The sequence below is a fragment of the Elephas maximus genome, chromosome 27 (assembly GCF_024166365.1).
Source record: "Elephas maximus indicus isolate mEleMax1 chromosome 27, mEleMax1 primary haplotype, whole genome shotgun sequence".
In the NCBI taxonomy this organism is placed as follows: domain Eukaryota; kingdom Metazoa; phylum Chordata; class Mammalia; order Proboscidea; family Elephantidae; genus Elephas; species Elephas maximus.
In genome coordinates this window covers 4,268,224-4,281,819 of record NC_064845.1, presented here as the reverse complement: position 1 = coordinate 4,281,819, position 13,596 = coordinate 4,268,224, and the positions used below count along the sequence as shown (strand labels likewise).

Here is a 13,596-nt window from a genome sequence, read left to right as displayed (position 1 = left end):
AAATGACTTCTCTTGCCATCAGGTAGATGGCTTTTAAGGGGCACAAGGAGTCCCTCTTGTTCTTTACTTGCCTTACATACACTTTTTCTCAGAGAACAATATATAATCACTGGATGTTGGGAACACGTTTTTCTAAACACAGGGAAATGCTGTTCCTAACACACTGTTTATCTGCCATGTTGAGCAGTTCTTTTTCTATAGGGTGTTGCTAATAATGAATGAATGACTCTTTTTGTCTTCAGAGTTTTTAAATCTTTTGTGGAAATTAAATTTTGCTTCAGGATTCATCATAAATCCGCTTCCAAAGTACTATATTTCAGTTTCACATATTTTACTGATTTTGCAGGGGGATTTCAGTCTGACAACTGAACCTTCCTCCCATCCTCCCTCTCTCCCTCCCTCCCTACCTCTTTCCCTTCCTTCCTTTCTACGTTAACGTTGTGAGGAAACAAAGGTTATGATTTTTTCCCCACCATGTGATTTTTCTCCACGCTTAGGTCTTGGACCTTTTACCAAGGAGACCATACCGACAACAACAGCAAAAATTACACTTCTTCTCGTCATGCTTCCCTGTCTTGTGAGGAAAGCTACTCATTTCTCTTTTCCTGTCTACTTTTAGAACTCTTGAAGGTATCACAAATAAGCCCACGGCTCAGAAGCTGAGTACTGCATGTTAAATAAGATTGACAGATATTTTATTTCAGTAATGTATCACAATTTGATTCTTTGTCAGCTCCTCTCAGCCTGGCAATGTCCATATCTCTTAGCCTGGATGCACACTCTTGCACACTTTTAACAAAGGCACCCACTTATGCTTCTTTTCTTTGGTGAAAGGCCCGATCTTCAGCCCCCATTCCAGGGGTCAGGTTGCTCTGCTTTGTTGCCAGGCTGCTATAACACATTTGATTTTTAAGCGCAAGGTTGCAAATTGAAGACATGAAGGTGACATGTCTTTTTTCTGGCCGTGTCAGTTTGCACTGGGTCCATTAGCAGTCTTCTTCTAGTGACGTCTATGAAAAGTAAGTGCACTTCAGAACTTTTTTGTCTGGCCACACTACACGTGTACAAAGCCAGCAGCCCCTTCTAGGCTGTTAGTCTAAAGATTCCAGAATTCATGAATAAAATGCCCCCACATTTTCCACTTCACCCTCAGCAACCCCAGGGAATTCCCACGTACACCTTAGCCCATTTCTCTCTGCAGCCATGAGACCATTCAGTCCTGGGACCCAAGACCCCAAGCCAGCACCTCTTATTACCCAGGGTAAAATGTGCCTTCTCACTGCTAGCTCCTTTATTTACAATAGACTAGAGCCTGTGTTGACCCTTTTTTCAGCAACAGGTAGTTCTATCAGGCTCTGAGAACTCACAGAACTTCCTCCAGCTCTCATTTTCATACTATTAAAATTATTAAATATTTAAAAAAATATGGAGTAGTACAAAAAGCAAACACCCATTTTCCTAGACCCCGGCTTCTCAGGACTGAAGGGTCCAGTTGGAAGGTTTGTGCAGAGAGTCCATCCAGGCAGGGGACGTTCGCCTGCAAAATGCGGCTTTTAATCTTGAATGCAACAAACTCTTTACACGAGTTGCCGCTGAGTCACTTCTAACTCCTGATGACCTCGTGTGTCAGAGTAGAACTGTGCTCCGTAGGGTTTTCAATGGCTGATTTTTTGGAAGCAGTTCTCCAGGCCTTTCTTCCAAGGTGCCTCTGAGTGAACTCAATTCCGTCGAACTTTCAGTTAGCAGCCGAGAGCGTTAACCATTTTCATCACCCAAGGACAACTAGTTTTTGTGTGTGTGTGTGTGTGTGACAACTAACTCTAGAACTGCCCCTCAAAGCAGTAACGTTTTTGTTAAAAAATAAGAAAAATAAAAAAGCACAGAGTCAGGCTTGGTTAGGGAAAAAACCCTGCCCAGCCAGTCTTCAGCGGTGTGGAGCGGCCATGTGCTAGCGGCCCTGAATGCCCGTAGGCGGGCGAGCTGGGCACCCGCAGCTCCTGTCCTCCAGAAGGCGACCCGCATGTGCCCTTCAGATTAGTTTGCAAGCAGGGTGCCTGGGTCCAGATCCGCGCTGGCACAGGTAGCTCCAGAGCTGGCACACTGCCCCGCACAGAGCAGACGCGCAGTGACTCGGCCGCCTTGAAGCAGGAAGCAGTCTTCTGGCCGAGGCCTGGACACGCTCGCGAAAGCGCTGAATCTGCTCTGGGGATGTGTTGTGAGGTTCTTGAAAGTACTTCCCTCCCAGGAAAGTATCCGTTTCTCCTTTCAGGAAAATGCTATTGGTTGTGTCTTGCTTTGCTCTAGGTACTGTTGAAGGTCCTGTCTACGCTGGCCAGAGGGTGTAGCCGCCAGGCAGTTAGAGCTAAGTGCCGACATTAGTCATCTGGGACGTTGCTTTAGGTGGACTTAAAGCAGGCCCCTGGGTGCTTCCACCAGCACTGGGCTGCCAGCCGAAAGGTGGGAGGTTGAAGTCCACCCAGAGGCACCTCAGAAGAAGGACCTGTCGACCTACTTCCAAAACACCAGCCACTGAAAACTCTGTGACATGCATGGGGTCACCAAGGAAAGTGAGGCAGGCCCAAACACAAGCTAACCCCTTGATGGCTTAAAAGGAAGGCCTGGGGACATCCTTCTGCACGTTTGCTTCCAGGCACTGCACATCCGCTCATCCTGAGTCTCTGGAAGTCACACCTCTCCGTTTGCTCCCATGGTTGCTCTCCTGTCTCCCAGGGAAGCAGGCCATGCAGCACCTTAGGGAGCATTCCTGCCACCCCTCTCCCAACACCTGAGGCTCCGAGCGCTTACCCTTTTCCTGCAGGGCACTCACACCCAGCCCCTGCTAGCTTTGTACCTTCTGGCATCTAGCAGTGCGGAGCCCTGGTGGCACAGTGGTTAAGAGCTCGGCTGCTAACCAAAAGGTCAGCAGTTCGAATCCAACAGCTGCTCCTTGGAAACCCTCTGGGGCAGTTCTACTCTGTCCTATAGGGTCGCTATGAGTTGGAATCAACGTGACAGCAACGGGTTTGGGGTTTTTTGGTGTCATACAGCAGTTTAAATAGGCTTCTAGAGATTTAATTGTGCTGAGAAAAATTCCAGCACAACGTTGCCACCCATTAAATCAAAACACACGCCAATGTCAAATGAATTCCTTTGTTTTATACTTCAGGTGTATCTCCTTTCAGTATGTCTGCCGATAGGAAGGATTATGTACCAAACACTTAAGTTCCTCTCTAGGAAATACACTGAGCTCAGCAAAGTAGCTTTTTATTACTTTTCATGGCTGTGTTTGCGGTAGTGTTGATATGCAGTTTTGCGTAGTGCTGTGTTAGGCAGCGCAGAGAAAGAAAAAACAAAGTGGGGAAGAGGCGGCAGCATCTAAGCATGGGGAGAGAGGGTGTGTGTGATGACGGAGTACTGTCCTCCACTTTGGGGTGCAGAGCCCTGGTGGTGCAGTGGTTCAGTGCTCGGCTGCTAACCAAAAGGTAAGCAGTTTGAATCCACCGGCTGCTCCTTGGAAACCTTATGGGGCAGTTCTACTCTGTCCTGTAGGGTCACTGTGGTTCGGAATCGACTCCACGGCAGTGGTTTGGTTGTGAAATGAACACCGTTGCACCTGAAGGGTGTGCACTTCCCCTAAGGAAGAAGGTTGCACTTAGTGAGGGACCTGTTAGGGGGAGCAATGGAAGAGATGTCCTGTAATAACTGGAAAGAGTAGAACTGGAAAGAAGAAGCACCACTTCTATGTGGTTTTTGCCTGGAGTTAGTGAGCAAAGTCTAGACATCCAGCCAGCTTAATTAAGACAGAGCTGCTCGGTGGGAGAAGCATGTGGCAGCCTGCTCCCGTAAAGATTTACAGCCTTGAAAACCCTATGGGGCAGTTCTACTCTGTGCTGTAGGGTCACTGGTAGTCTGAATCAGCTTGACGGTAATGAGTTTGGTTTTCGTTTGGTGTGTATTTGCTTGACGCCGTTGCTTTCTCAGAAAACGCTCAGAATGTCTCTAAGAAAAGCACCTGTGTATGTCCCCCCAGAGGTTCAGGACTCTCCTGTAGATCTTTCATGAGAACATGCCCCTGCTTTCTGTTAATTGAATCTATCAATCCGTTCTCCCCAGACTGATTGCAAAATTAGCCCTCCTCTAAGATTTCTAAGATTTGAGAAAACAGGAGTTTTAAGGTCAGAGTGTTCCTTAAAAGCTAGGGTGGCGAGACTTGGTCTCACATATTTTGGCCATGTTCTCAGGAAGGACCAGTTCCTGGAGACTGACATCATGCTCGGTGCACCCACCACTGAACTGCCATCACAGAGTGGGCCAGACCAAAGTCCTCTTGACGTCCACATACCTGGAAGCATGTCCTGTGTTGCCTTCAGTGACTGTGAGGTGTTTTTTTCTTAAGCCTTGCCTCATCTGTTCATAGTCACTAGCTGCCGTGGCTTTTAGGTGGAGGAGGCAGCGATGCAGAAGAGTCAACTGTCACTGATTAGAATCTAGATAGAACTTGGAGCCTCCTTCCTTTCTGTCATTCACTGATTAAACAGATCCTACTAGCCCAGGAGTATCTTTGTCCTGGAGTTTCAGGCAAAACAAAACACACCAAACTTGCTGCCATCGAGTTGATTCCCACTCATAGTGACCCTGTAGGACAGGGTGGAACTGCCCTATAGGGTTTCTGAGGAGTGGCTGGTGGATTTGAACTGCTAACCTTTTGGTTAGCAGCTGAGCTCTTAACCACTGCGCCACCAGGGCTCCTAGAATTCCAGAGGTAACCCCAAATTCCCTGCTTTGCAAAGCAGGCAAAAATTCCTGTCCTAATGGGGGCATAATAATGGGGGGTCGAGTGTTTTTCTGCTTGGTTCAAATATTGAACCTTGTTTAAAAAATGACTTGTTTGCATTGCTAGACCAGGGGGATCCAGTAATCACAGACTCCACCCGCTAGCTGACCTCGCATTACAAAGACAGGACCAGGAGGAGGCTTACTGTCTTCTGCCCTTGTAGACTGAGTGCGCATATGTGCAGTTGGTGTGAGGATAAAATATATAGCAAGTCCCAGGTGACCCAGGTAGCAAGTGCTCAGTAAAGGCTACCAGGTACTGTCAAGTCAGTTCCTGCTCGTGGCACCTCCTGAGTATCAGAGTAGAAGTGTGCTCCATCGTGTTTTCAGCGGCTGATTTTTCAGAAGTAGATAGCTGGGCCTTCCTTCCAACCAAGGCACCTCTGGGTGGAATCAAACTGCCTGCCTTTCAATTAGCAGCCACAGGCACTAACCGTGTGCACCACCCAAGGACACCCAATAAAGCTATTTGTTGCTTTCTTGCTGCGGCTTTTGATTTCTGCAGCAAGGGTTTGCTGTCTATATGTTAACCAAAAATTTACACACAGTACCCTATGTAACTAGAAACTTCCTTTGCTCCTGCGTCCCCTGAAATTCCATACTTGGGATGGCAGCATACGTCCGTTTCTGTGAAACCAACCTCTTCCTCCCTCTCTTCCGCTCCTTGGAGCATGCCTCCTGTATTTAGTCTCCCACAGCTCCTGCATCATAGACCCTTTAGGCTCACATTTTACCTTTTCATTTTTGGAAAGAGCTCTTCAATTCTTTTGCTCCCCTGGAAAACCTTTTCATTCTTTCTGCTGTATCCTGTTGGGCAGGGGACCACGGTCTTAGGTGGACAATTGAAACTTCTGCTGATTCCTTTAGATTAGTGTTAGTAATGATGAGTTTGCCAATGATAATCCTGAAAAAGCAAGATTAAGGTGTGAAATATGCATATGACCCCAAAAAGAAATAAAGAAATCATAGGAATAGAAATCTCTATTTTCCTCCTAATTTACATGTAAAAAACCATGACTTTTATTGCCATTGGAAGAACCTGACAGAATAACAACTTATCAATTTGTCTTTGCTTGTGTTCATTTTATGCAAGCATCTCTTCCTTTCCTTCTTTTCTGTGAGCAAGGCTTTGATTCCTCCGGCATTTAGCTCCCACTCAGGCACCTATAACTGCGTCACATTTGTTAAGTTTCATTGTTTCAGAAATGACAGAAGCTTCTTGCACTTCTTGCTGGAGTGAAGAAGGAACACATTTATGTCAGATGTGCTGATTATCTTTAAAATTAATATTTCTCTCCCCAAGTTTTTGAAGTGCCTTTTTCTCATCGTGATGAATTTTGATATTTTTGAACCCTTTAAGCCAGAGTTGAAAATATGCATTTGGTGATAAATTCTTTTTCCATTCTGAATGTCCCCATTATAAATAACTGAAAATAAATAATGCATTATTTTCTTGGCATCCAAATAAATAGGAAATTTTTAAGTGCTAAGGAACAGGGCCCTTGTGGCATAGTGGTTAAGAACTCAACTACTAATGAAAAGGTTGGCAGTTTGAATCCACCATCTGCTCCTTGGAAACCCTATGGGACAGTTCTACTCTGTCGTATAGGGCCGCTATGAGTTGGAATCGACTCGATGATGATGGGCAATACTAAAGAACTAAATTTAAAATACAGAAGCTCTAGGGAGCATCTGTGAGATTAGTAAGACTCAAGCAAGTGTGTGATTTCAGTAGACCACCTTCCCAATCCCTAAAATATTATTGCTTGTCACAGGAAGTCATATTACAGCAGTCTTAAGAAAAATATCTAGGAAAGTGGGCAACTCGGTGGGATTCCTGAAAGCTCTAACTATTTAGGAACACTTGTGCTTCAACAAGGTTATATGGAGCCATTACCAACAAGATCCTAGGTATGTTACTTGAGTTCCTGGAAACTTTAAGTTACATTTGGAATGACAAGGCTGCTTCTCAAGTCTGAAATCCTGGGTTTTTGCTTAAAGATTAGAGAGACACTCCCTTCTATAAATGTTCAGTGTGTTCTGGTGCCGGTATGGATTTTAATTAGTTGTTCCACATTTAAAAAATAAAATTGTTCTGCCCTCCCCAAACCCTGCTCACACTTTACCTGAAAATCGTGCAGGTGGGTGATTTTCTGTGTGTGGCTCCTAGAGAAATGGGTACTGTGAGTGCTTAGGTGTGGAAGGAGGAAATGGAGTGGATAACTTCACGTCGTTCAGAGAGCTATGGTATGTGGGCTTTCAGGAGAGTCAAAGAGAAAGACTGAGGGTAATGTCCAGAAACTTGTACCTGTCCATGTGATTTTTTAGATTAAACTAGGAGAGATACACACACGCCTTCGTCAGAAGATATGACTGTGTGATTTCTGTGTAGTATCTGCTGGCTTATATTCAAGGGAAGAAGATCATGGTCCAGTGAAAATCAGTGTGGCTCTGTCCTGTAAAATACTGTGATTAATTCCTTAGATTAGATAAGCCTGGTCTAGATTTCAGACAGGGCCATCACTAGATGAACACAGGGTGCCAGAAAGAGCTTCAACCAACAGTCAAAATGACTTTTTCACCCAGCCCTGCCACTCAAAGACTGGGATCCTATCTGAATCACTAGATTTAATGTCAGTAGCTAGACTAACTGACCACAAAGTTCTTTTTAACTCTGTGGTTCTCTGGGTACTTGTACCTTTTTTCATTTTTCAAATTTGTACCTGGCTTGAGATTGCTGGTACCACCCTGTATATGGGTAAATGGTGCCTAGACTCTCAATTGAATAAGGTTGAAAATATAAAGTGGTCGTTACCTTGCATGGGTTGTGAAGGAATCCCTGGGTGATGAAAATGGTTAAGCATTTGACTACTAACTGGAAGATGGGTGGTTTAAACCCACCCAGAGACATCTGAAAAGAAAGATCTGATGATCTGCTTCTGGAGGCCACAGCCTTGACAACCCTATGGAGCGGAGTTCTGCTCTACACTTACGGAGTCACCATGAGTTGCAATTGACTCAACAGCGCCTGTTTGTTTGTTTGTCTGTTTGGATTATGAAAGGTGAGGTTGTTCAGAATCCTGGGACTAGTCCCAATAGACAGACAACCACCCAAAGCCTGCTTGGCTTATTTTCTGAGATGGCAGCCAGGCTGTTAGCCCTGCTCTCTGTGGGATTGATTTTAGTTAGAAAATTCTCCTTATCCGCATTGTTTATGCAAGGAACGTGGCCAGTGTTGTGACAAAGCTACTACTAGTCAGCTGTTCAATTTCATCCAGATTTCTCATCTAGATTATTGACAGCCTGATGCTTGTACTACACCAAGGCCATGCCCAGGGTAAACTTTGGGCCAAAATGCTGATAGAATTGTCCTTTTCAGTTAGATATGGTATCTGTTACCTTTGGGGGTGAAGAACACATGGGCGGATCAGGCTTTAACTCTGGGAGAGGTTCAGTGAGAGGCTCTCTGAACTTTCCATTTCCCCTGATCTTTTTATTGTTGCAGTGTCCACACTGGATGAATAAGTGACAAAGCTTATCTTGCCAAAGACAAGGCTGCTCAGATGATGGTGAAGGCCATGATGATACCATTTGTTGGGTGTCTATGGTTGTTTGTCGGGCAAGCCTTGGACAAGCAGGGCAGGTTATGTTCACAGAGCTTGTGTGTGTATGTATGTATCATCAGTATAGCAGAAGAAATTTCGTGGAGCAGAATTCCAGTTTCCTGTCTGGTACTATTATTTTATGTTTTTGATCTGTTAGGTATATCCATTGATTGATTCCAAGGCATAGTGACCTATAGAACAGAGTAGAACTGCCCCATAGGGTTTCCAAGGAGTGGCTGGTGGATTCGAACTGCCGACCTTTTGGTTAGCACCCATAACTCTTAACCACTGTGCCACCAGGGCTCCATTGTTAGGTATATTGTTTACTTTTATTTTACATTTAGAAAGAAAATAATTTTTTTTTAATGTGAGATTGTGTTAGTGACCTAAAAATCATGTTATAATGTAGAAGCACAGCCTTACATATTCTACATGCTAAGTAAAGATTTGTTGAAACAATGACAGATTGAAACATTGGCATGTAGTGCCTGTTCTTCAAATGTTTGTATTGAGATCAGACCTCCGTGATTTCAGTAGCATTCACGGTCATTGAGAGGCTGTTCTTCATCTAAAGCTTTGGTACCACTTCTTTCCATTGCTTTGATTCTGCTACACGTTGCTCTAGCTTATGTTTGTGTCCAGCTTATGGCAATAGTTAAAGAAGAAAAAGAGAGATCGTACATATAAACTGCTATGTTCATAAACTGCATAGCTCTTAGACTAAAGGTTAAACGAGAAGAGTCACGTAAAATATTTCTATTCCCTAGAATCCTAAGACGAAAATTCCTTTTCTCGTATGTTCTCCTAGGTTCTTTCTCCAAAATGGTAGCTTGTCATTTTGGCGTTTGTTTGGAGAGTTCAAGCATCTTCCAGAATGCCTTGATCATTGGGTTGACCCAAAGGAGTTTAACTAAAGGGTAGAGCTCCTGGCTGAATGTTTATTATACAAGTATTGAGAGATAAAAACTTTCTTTGGGAAATTAAATTTATGTGAAAACTTCTCACTGATGTTTTTTGTTACCTTAGGAAAATTTCAAACTTGCTGAAGGTTTTAGCCTGTACACTATCCGTGCCATTGTCACTGTCATTTCTGAAGATACTACATTCCAACTATTTTTTCCCACTCTTTTTTAGACTTAATCTTACACATTCTAAATCCTTTTTCAACTTAAATGGAATATGTTTTGATAATGGGATATGTCGTTGATTTATATGGTGAAACCTGTGAGAGCCAGAGCTCGATCAGACTGCCTTGTTTTTTCGGATCTCGAAAGTTTTGTGCCTTTGACCGGATGCAGTCCTTTGTTCTGTTGCTTTCTTATAGTAGAAAATATGAGTTTTCCTTCTCTGATGGGTTTCTGCCTTAAACACAGGTTCTGGCTTTCTTGGGTTTTACTGTACCGTATTGAAGTATTTAAATGTCTTATGCAGTATATGGCCAAATCCTTAATATCACCACGTGATTACATTTGCAGAACTGTGACCAGCCAAAAAAGAATGGACAGTGCATATGAGAAACATTTAAATTGGCCAATGCAATAAATATTCTTGATAGTGTTTTTCATCAAAAAGTACCTATATCAATTGGGGATAAGATTAGTCATCACTGAGGTTAATTTTTAGTATAACTGTTGTAAGGAAAGTGACTGAAAAAGTGGCCCTGCAACTTGCTAATAGAATTCAACTTTAATTTCCCATTTTAGATATCCCCTGAGAACTAAGTCACTGTTGGCTCTAGAATTTGAATCAGATTTTGATCTTTCTTCCCCCGCATGGCACCACGGGATTAATATATGTAACACACACGTAATTAGGACACGCCCATTCACCATGGTAACACACACGTAATTAGGACACGCCTATTTTGTTGGGAGTGAGGTTAGGTACCCTGCATTGCATCTTCCTTCTCTCCCCCTCTCTCTCATTCCCACAATCCTAAGTGCTTCTTTTTTTTTTTCAACTCTAAAGTAAGCTGAAGAAATAAGAAACTACATATTAAAACGTGCAATGGTAATTATTTGACTCACTTTTCTCATTATAAATAGCTGTCTGCACTGTTGATTAATTTCACATAGCTTGTTTTATGAACAATTGATTGCCTTTGCTAAGTGCTGCCCCCAAAACTATGGTTGAAATAAGATTGGCCCTCAAAGAATTATAGTAACTTTTATTTCGTGCATTTGTATATATTCTCCACGTTCACCCTCTGTGCCTCCACTGTGGCAATTGAAATTTGACCAGAATATTTATTAACCAAATACTGGAGAAAATATGTTTGTTAAAAATTATTTGGGCTCCTAAAACAAAGCGAGACTAAAGGGGCACACCAAGCCAGGGGTAAGGACAGGAAAGCTGGTAATAGGGAAACCAGGGTTGAGAAGGGAGAGAGTTGACATGTCGTGGAGTAGTTAACCAATGTCATAAAACAATATGTGTACTGTTTAACGAGTAGCTAGTTCTATAAACCGTCATCTGAAGTACAAAAAAAAATTATTTGGGTTCTTTGTGAAAATGGAAGAAATCGGAGCCGGTGAAGATTAAATGGTGGAGGAAGAGGCAGGTCAGTTTGGCGAACAGAAAGCTGGAGTCAGGTTAGTTTGCTGGCATGGCTTTTTTAGCAAAGAGGACAATTTTAATCAGTGACAAAAATACTTGTTCTCCATATGTTCCTGTCTGCTCATTCCCATATGCCCGTATTCTCTTATATCTCAGTAGATGATGACTTTATGATTCAGGCATGCAAGAATAATACCTCGCTGACTTTAGAGCTCAGTGCTATTTCAAAATGTGTCCTGGTAATTACACACACACACACACATCCAAGCTGCTTTCTGTTTGAGTTGGTTACGTACAGTGTGAGTACCAGTTTGTTTTTTCCCCCTCTCTAGATGCAAAGAATTATATCATGCATCCTCCTACTGAGACTAGAATAATGCACCTAGGGCTTGGATTTGAAAACTGCATTGCCCCTCACCTGTTGTAGTTGTCAATGCCACTGTACAATTATGGGGGCCCTGCTGGTGTAGTGGTTAAGAGCTTGGCTGCTAAACCAAAAGGTTGGCAGTACGAATCCACCAGCTGCTCCTTGAAAACCCTACAGGGCAGTTCTGTTCTGTTCTGTCCTACAGGGAGCGCTATCGGGTCGCTCCGAGTCAGAATCCACTTGATGGGTACAAATATGAGGGGCAGGGAAAGGAGGAGGCAAGGGGTGTGGAGATTGTTGAGAAGTTCATCCTCCTTAAGAAAAGAGAAAAAAAAAAAGAACCCAAGACGCATTTGGTGATTTCATCTGTCACTGGAGCCTATCCTAGAACATAGTAGGTAATGAGCTGGTAACTCAAATAGATTCTCATTTCAAGGCATGGTGGCTTCTATTTAATATAGACTGTTAGAGTGTTAGTCATAGTACCCGTGGTAAATCCGGTCAAAACTGAAAAATTACTGTTGATTAGTAAGCAGTGTTTGTCCTAAATCCATGTTTGCTTACTCCTCATAGCTACGTAATTTCTAACAACAAAAGAAGTATAGTTGAAAAGGCGAATTGCTCGTTTTAAAATATGAATAAAACCAGAAATGATTGACCATAAAAGCGATCCCCTTTTCCGCAGTTGTTTTCCTCTTGCACACCAAATGGCTTTGTAACCCAATATGTTGTTAATATAGCCACAGTAAAATCCCACCAAGAGCCAGCTGTGCTCATTTTAACTTGGGGGGGGGGTGTCAGGGAGGGGAGCAGGGAAGGGGAGGCCAAAAGCGTTTCTAACCTTCAGCCTGTGTAACTGGAAGGCGTTTAGTTTCTTGCAGGCGGGTATAGGATGGGAGAGGTGCGCCTTGCTGTCAGATCCCGCGGGTGTGCACCCGAGTGGCCTTGCAGCAGAAGGAGAGAGATACAGCTTGGTTTTGGCAAACATTATGAGGATCCCGTCTCTGTGTTTGCACTCAGGCTGTCTTTGCCGCTGCTCCAGTAGGAGTTGTAAGGAGAAGAGAGCACATTAGAGCATGGGTCGCCTTCAACAGGCTCAAAATTTGCAAATCTGTTGAATGGCGCTGACAGCGTTTCTCTCCTGTCAAACAGAATGCCCAGTTGGCAGTGGCAATCCTGATGGGGAGGGAGGGGCAATGGGTAGGCTTCGTTCACCAGGCGACAAGAATACTAGGAATTCTTCTTCCCGAATTGTTAGTGGAGGGGAAAGCGCGTTCTCGGCCATGCCGTTATGACAGTTGTCTTTTTTTTTTTTTCTTTCACTTTTATCGATCATGTCTCATTAGATCAAAATCTTTAACTATGCTTCATTACGGTAACTTTCATAAAAAAGGAGCCATGGAAACAGCACTGAAGTATATCATATTCATCTATAATTAAGACAAAAGCTTTGGTTAAAAAAAAAATATGAGGCAAAACTTTTGCTCATAGGTGATCTTGATTCTCATTGAAGCAAACACACAAGCTTGTTTTTTTTTTTTTAATACAAAGTGCGAGATTTCACTAAAAAAGGTTAAAATTGAAGTGAGTAATCTTGGGTGCATAATGCAATTGTTAATTTTAGCTCCTGCGTGGGTGCCGTGCTGACTTGAACAGCCGGCTCTAGCCTTCATTAGACAAGAAGGAAGCAGCTTGAGACAGGTGGAGCCGGATCAAGCTGTGAACGTGATTTGCTGGAAGCTGGTCATTACTGTTAGAAACCCGGTCTTATTTATTCCATCCTTCGCCCCACCATGATCACTGCAACTATGATGATTTCCTTTTCATCTTTTTTCAGGTGAACGATGACGTGTCAGGCTGTGTAAGGGCGTGGAGATGGACATTCCGGACTGTTGATGGGGACATGGGACTCCAGCTGTCTCTGATCACTTGTGTGGATTTTCCTGGTGTAGAAGGACAGAAGCCACTAGTAAATCGCCCAGACCTACAGCAGAACCTCTGTGCGGAAGGTAAAGGTCTTGTTGTCTGCCTGTCTGTCAGGGCGTGTGTATTTTTTCTTGTGTCCACAAATGAGCTTGTTTGCAGAGAAGAGATCATTTTGAATGGAACCAGAACAGGCAGGATCTGTATAGGGAACTCAACTGGCTTACTGTTTGGAGAATTAAAGCGTGGTTTGCTAGCTACATTGCCAGTCTGGTGGCGATCTGTTCTTTATTGAAATGCTCAGAAAAGACA

The 13,596-nt window shown here is 43.5% G+C and overlaps 1 protein-coding gene across 2 annotated transcripts in view; it reads left to right on the top strand.

The window, feature by feature from the left end:
- ARPP21 (cAMP regulated phosphoprotein 21) overlaps positions 1-13,596 on the top strand; it is a 180,845-nt gene that overhangs the window by 40,101 nt on the left and 127,148 nt on the right. For both annotated transcript variants that reach the window (XM_049870865.1, XM_049870866.1), the window contains exon 2: positions 13,199-13,370. The gene's annotated coding sequence lies outside the window, so the exon portion shown is untranslated. The remainder of the gene's footprint in view (positions 1-13,198; positions 13,371-13,596) is intronic.